At 36.0% G+C, this 6705-nt stretch overlaps 1 long non-coding RNA gene across 1 annotated transcript; it reads left to right on the top strand.

The window, feature by feature from the left end:
* The first annotated feature begins 1354 nt into the window (after positions 1-1354).
* LOC141343609 (uncharacterized) lies at positions 1355-3367 on the top strand. Its single transcript, XR_012356781.1, has 3 exons — positions 1355-1404; positions 2006-2093; positions 3072-3367. It is a non-coding gene; the product is annotated as an uncharacterized lncRNA (long non-coding RNA).
* The last annotated feature ends 3338 nt before the right edge of the window (positions 3368-6705 follow it).

Below are 6705 nucleotides of genomic sequence, written 5' to 3'. Positions count from 1 at the left end.
GTAAAGGAATAGTATCTTAAATAGGCTGCTGTTCATGTTCTTTCTATGTGTTTGTCTTTATATTCTCTGTTATGAGGTTCTCTGCCTCTCAGACCAGGTTTGGTATATGTAATCGATAAATAATCTGGGTCTGTTTGGCCTTCGTCTCATCCATCATGCAGCTATCCTCATCCTCTAGCACTCGGGTCTCTGGCCTCAGGAGGGGCCCCAAGACAGCCATGTCTGGTTTATTAGGCCATGCAACAACTGGGAACTTGGAGACAGGGTGTGTGAGCACAAACCAGGGTCGATCTGATGCGTGAGGGAAAGAGAGGAAGGACAAATTCTCCAGTGTCTTATTTGCTCTGCATCACAATGCTGAGAATAGAACAAGAAAAGCAGAAACTTTTACACATTCACTGGCAAAGTGATAAGCAACATTTACTGAAAGCCTGTTATTATGTCTAATGCATGTTTATAGACAGGCGTTTAGAACAGGGGCGTTTCCGCCGAGGAGGCAAGGGAGGCAGTGTCTGCTCAAACAACTGGATGAGAAAATTATTCATAGTACAAAAATAAAACAATGCAAATATTACAAAATATGACTTGAAAAAGTCTACAAATCATTTGTTTTTTAAAAAAACATTGACTCCAGCAGGTAAAGTTACAATGGGAGTCTGCCTCTCTCTTGGCTCCCCTGAGCCCGTTGAGTTTTAACAGACCCCTGAAAGCTTACAGTGAATTTAGTGGCTGTTAATTGATAAGGAATGGGGCATTTTACTTTGCTACAGACTACAGTTTTTAATTATAGACTGTGCTATAATGTTGTTTTAAAATGTTTGCATTTTAGGGTGTTCATACACATCTCAGCCATAGAGAAAAGAAAGAAATCAGAGTCAGTCTGAGAGCACACTGTAAAAAATTACTCTGGGGGGTATTAAATACAACCCATAAAAAACAGTTAGATTTTACTTAAGTATATTAGTCAGGAAGTAAAATATATAATAATGGGTAAGTTCTACCCTCACTACCTATTAATTTACAGTAATAAATGCAACACGAAAGAATTAAGTAATATATACCGAAAAATATTCGGTATATATTACTGGTGCTACAGCACCACAAAGTGCGCATGCGTCAACGTTCAGGAGGGAATCACTGGATACTTGTCTTCTGTGCCAATGGCGGGACAGTGATGTGTCGAAATACAGGTACGTTTTATTTAAAACATTCTGATATCATCATGAATACAAATGTTAAAATGTTTGTTTGAAGTTAAGAGCAACAGAAATATTTTGTACTAGCACGATTCTGTGTTATGTTGTCGGCGCCACAGCAGTCATGAAAGATTGACTGTTAGAATTTGTGGTTGGTCAAACTAGCTTTGAAAACTGAGAACATTGTCCAAAAATGGCACCGGTAAATGTGAGTAAAAACATACATTTGTGATTCAAATATATTACCTGTCGTTAGTTTTATGTATACGGCTAAAATGAGCAAACAGCTTTAACGTTGAGCGAGCGAGCGTGGTTGAGCGAGCGAGCGAGTGAGAGAGAGAGAGAGAGAGAGAGAGAGAGAGAGCGAGCGAGCGAAAATATGCGTTTGTGAGTATGTTTGCGTTCGTCTTCGTAATGTTCGTATGTCTGCGTGTGATGTGCTTCATTCGTGATGCTAAGTTGTGAACAAACCGTACTGTACACTAACTATACTGTCTCTCAGTGAATAATGTGTTATGTACACTTGGTATTATAGCTAACATTACAGGTAATGTTAAGTCCCCAAGCTAATGGTTAGCATGAATGTGCGGTTAGCGTGTGCTGTTGTGAAACAGACAAAAACAAAAGATAGATATCTGTAGGCTTAATGCATTTTATATTCCTTATGTGATCTTATGTTATCTTGAGTTTTATATATTTTGTCAATTCACTTTGAGTTATGTGTTTGAGTGATCTTGAGGTTGCAGATACATTGCAATATGAACTTTTTGAAAACTAAATTCTAACAACTAAATTCCATGTCTTTATAGTTCCGGAGTATTATGGAAAAAGGACAGTGTATGTTGCCTTATTGAGTATCCAGGGGAAGACCAAGAAGAGCTCTTTCTGGATTGTCAGGTATGTTATTGATCAACTCCAGGCATCTCAACAGATACACAAAATGTTGGCCAGATGCCACTGTTTTATTTCTAATATCAATTACTGTGATTTAATACACAAATTAATATATATTTTTGAATGAATACTGACTGATTTCTGTCCATCAAATGAAAGTCTACTCATCCAAATCTCTTCATGCTTCAAGAAGTTCATGAAAAGATCATTAAAAAGAAATACTTTGAGCAGATTAAGATTAATCCAAGTCTTCTTAAGAGGCACAATCGTTTTAAGTGATACACAGATTTAATTTAGGCTTTTATTTATACATTTACATTCATCAGCCAACATAAGCTCAGCCCTAATTGCTTGATGCATGAGAACAAAACCTCATTGGTTCTCACTTTTCAGGCAAACAAGTTTGAGCTTCCATTTACGAAAACAAAGCCTATAATTACATGTCAATTTATGAAGTTCATCATATAAATTCATCAGGCTTCTTTATGAGACTTGGATTAATCCACTCAACTCACATAAATTTATTTTACAATCTCTTTATGAACTTTTTAAAATCTCAGTTATGGGTGAAAAGAATTTCAGTGGAGGGACAGAAATTTCTCAGATTTGATTTATTATATGCAAATATAATGATATAGAAATATTATATATATAGAAATATGTAACTATTGCCATTTGTGTTTTGAAGATTAACAAAAGTCTTATTTGCTAAAAACATGAGGGGGAGTTAAATTCTCTTTACGAATTACATGTGAGAATTAATTATCCTTGACATTAAATTTTGGGGGATTAATCCAGTTTTTGTATTGGAACATATCATGGCCCACTTTTATAAAAAAGACACCTCAACAAAACATTAGAATGGCATCATGCTAGCAATGTAGAATCACAAAGAAAACAATGTACTGGAACATGTTAATATGCTTAAACAAATCTTAAAAATAAATAAAATTATATGCTTCTTGTTTTTCTTTCTAACAGGAGGGTGAACTTGAGGGACACAAATCAAATGATGAAGATGTTGGTGATGCATGATCCAGGAGGACCCAGCCTCTCATTTTCAAGTGTTGTAGCCATCATTTTAACAAATCATGTCAAGTCAGTTTTTATATAGTTTGAAATGACAAAATGTGGGACAGCATTTAAGATTATTGTTTTTAGCACATATTCTGACATGCATGAAGACATTAATAGATTTTTTTTATTTTAATGGGAAGTGTTTAAGAGGTTTTATGTAACATCAATCATATAAAGTTGTATTTCACTTAAATTGATTGTAAGAGGATTCTTTTGAATGCATTAATTTGTTTGAAGAAGAAATGTTTGTTATTTGGTTAATAAAAAGTAAAATGCAATATCCTGTGTCTGACAATTATTTTTTTAGGTAAATTTAACCTCTCTGGAATAAATGTGTAATTATTTATATTGGCTAATTATTATAAATAATAATTAAGTAGATGAACTGTTGCCTACTAAAATAGAGTAAATATTACTCAATCTTTATAGCTAATTAGTATTCAAAAATATTACTTAGAATTTACCTACTTTTTTTTAGTTAGTCATAGCTGTAAAATATAGGTATTTTTTACTCTAATATATAGGATGGAATCTACCCAATCAAACTGAGTGCAAATTGTTACCTCAATTTTATTGAGTAGATTCTATAGGTTATTTTTTACAGTGCACTCGGGTGTAAAAGTAATTCCTCCGGATGCTTTTCGGATAAGAAATCTTCAAGTAACAAGATTCTTAGGGCCAGATATAAAAAAAATCAGGACTTTCATCTGAACCCTAAATGTTTAAAGGGATAGTTCGCTTAAAAATGAAAAATAGCCCATTATTTACTCACCCTCCAGGCATCCTAGGTGTTTGTGACTTCCTTCTTTTAGGCAAATGCAATCGGAGTTATATTAAAAAATTTTCCTGCCTCTCCCAAGCTCTATCATGGCAATGGATGAGTGTTTCAACAGTCCAAAACAAGTCCAATAAAGTGTATCCATCCATAATAAAGAAAGTGCCTCACATGGCTCCGGGGGTGAATAAAGGCCTCCTATATTGAATTGATGCATTTTTGTAAGAAAATATCCATATTATCCATAAAACGTAATAATCACTTTAATCTAGCTTGCGCCAACTGGTCATACATGGAAGCCACTCCGGGAGGATAACACAGGACGCCGGCGTTGGGTATGCGCTGGTGAGTTTTGAGATAAAAAAAAAAAATTGTTTACAGGAGCAAAGAAAGCAAAGTTTCCTTGCTTTTTCTGATAAAAATGCATTGATTTGCTACAGGAAACCTTTATTCACCCCCCGGAGCTGTATGAGGCACATTATATTATGAATGGACGCACTTTATTGAACTTGTTTTGGACTGTTGTAGAGAAACTACGGCCGAATGCCATGATAGAGCTTGGGAGCGTAAGGATAATTTTGAATATAACTCCGATTGCATTCGTCTGAAAGAAGGAAGTCATATACACCTACTATGTCTGGAGGATGAGTAAATAATGGGCTAATTTTAATTTTTGGGTGAACTAATCCCTTAACCCTCTCAATGGAATCAGAATTTCGAGTCTGACACAATGGTGTCCTCTCTTTTTCCTATCAGAGTCGTCCATCGTTCCCTTACCTGTCTATCCGTGTGTGTGTGTGTCTCTCGTGGCCGTAGTGCCAGAGTATCTAAATAAGGTAATCAGGCTGTAGTTGTCTTCCATCCCCAGCGTCTGAGCTCAACTAATCCCACTCTGCTCTCGCTAACAAGACACTGATCTGAGGTCTGCCGGGGACTTAATGAAAACTGGATTGCTTGTTAGTCTGATGAGGCGCACACTCCTTACCTCTTTTTCTCTCTATCCCTCATTTGAACAACAGTATTAGCTCGACCCCTCTCTGGATAATCCTTCTATTAGAGCGAGATCCAGGCAATCTCCGCACACTCTGCACCACCCAACATTATCTACGCGGCACATTCCCTCTCGGTGCCCCGTCTGCCCCCTCACGCACATCCTCTCCTCCTCTCTCCACCCAGATGCCAACGAGCTCCCTACCCGTACAACCCTGGACCACATGGCTGAGTTCATAGGTCATTTTACAAGAAGGAGCATTAATTAGCTTCATATCGGAGCAGAATCTCAGAGGAAGAGCATAATATTTTGTATCCAGACCTTGTGTGTGTGTGTCTCTCTCTCTCTCCCCGCTTCCGTTTTCATCTTGTCTCGGTAGAGCTGGAGCACTCGGATGATTTTATTTCCATGCAGAGACGCCTCTCAGTGTTAAATTAGCTCATTTCGGAGGTGAATGCCTCTTGGACAATTCCGGTCTATTTTCTCAGACCAAAGTTGACATTTAATTCCTTCGCTGCAGTGGGGCTCTTTCAGCTTGTTTCCAGGTTCATTATGGTAAATGGCCTTTACAAAACGAGTGTTTCAGCGTGAACTTCTCTTTCACAGTGAGCTTGTTTTATAGCAGGGCAGAGAGAATGTAATGCCTCGACTGTGTTCAAATCAACATCGCTTACTGTGGGCTGATTGCCAGCTCCGAGCCAATAGAATTACAGCGTTCATCTGCAGACAACAATACAGCGGCAAAGAGCTGCATTTTTACAGTATAGCAGATGATGTACCAAAACAATAGTTAGCGATGCAGCAAACATTTGACATTTAAAACCTTCAAAAATATAGACTGTTGCTTACAGAAGCAGTGAGTGCTTCCATGCACGCATTCATTGTGTTTCAGTATTTCGTGAAATGGCTTTACTGAATACAGAACACATTTGCAGGCAGCCAGTTTAGAAAATAGCCTCCATTTAGGATTATTAACTAAAACTCAAAAATTTAAATAAATAAATAAATAAATAAATACATTCAGCTAGCTGCTAAATCAACATTTCTTATTTTCATTTAATTTGATGTACTAAAAGAAACAAAAAATATTTAAAAGATAAAAACACAAAAACACAACAAAATTACTAAAACTTTAATTTCACGAAAATGACAAAAACAAAAACTAATTTAAAATGTTAATAAAAAATATGACAATAACACTGCTTCTGTTCTTCTGCAGACATTTCACAGACACATTTCTGCCTTAATTAACATCATAAATTAAGCTAACTTTTTTATTTTCTCAGCCCTCATAATAGCAAACAGCATAATAAAATACATGTACAGACAGGGTTGTTTGGCTACACTCTTCTTCTTCTACATATATCAAAACCAGCAGTGTTCCTGTGCTTTCAGAAGTAAACATACAAAAGCCATCATTGGGCTTCTACCTTTTTAAAAGGCACTAATATGTACCATTTAGGTACTATTATGTGCACTTTAAGGACTAATATGTACCTTTTAAGATACTAATATGCACCTTTTAGAGGTAAATAAGGTACAAAGGTATGCCTTTTGAAAGGGTACTGCACCAGTTACAGCTTTTGCACCTTTTTAACCCAGCAAATGAATTTCAAGTACTGAGGTTTTTACTCTTTTTGGAATATATATATAATTAATTAGCATATTAGAATTATTTTTTTGAAGAATCATGTGACACTGAAAACTTAAATAATGGCTGATGAAAAATCTGCTTTGTATCACAGGAATAAATTATATTTTAAAAAAGACAC

Source organism: Garra rufa, chromosome 10 (genome assembly GCF_049309525.1).
Source record: "Garra rufa chromosome 10, GarRuf1.0, whole genome shotgun sequence".
NCBI lineage: Eukaryota > Metazoa > Chordata > Actinopteri > Cypriniformes > Cyprinidae > Garra > Garra rufa.
This window is presented reverse-complemented; position numbering and strand designations above follow the sequence as displayed.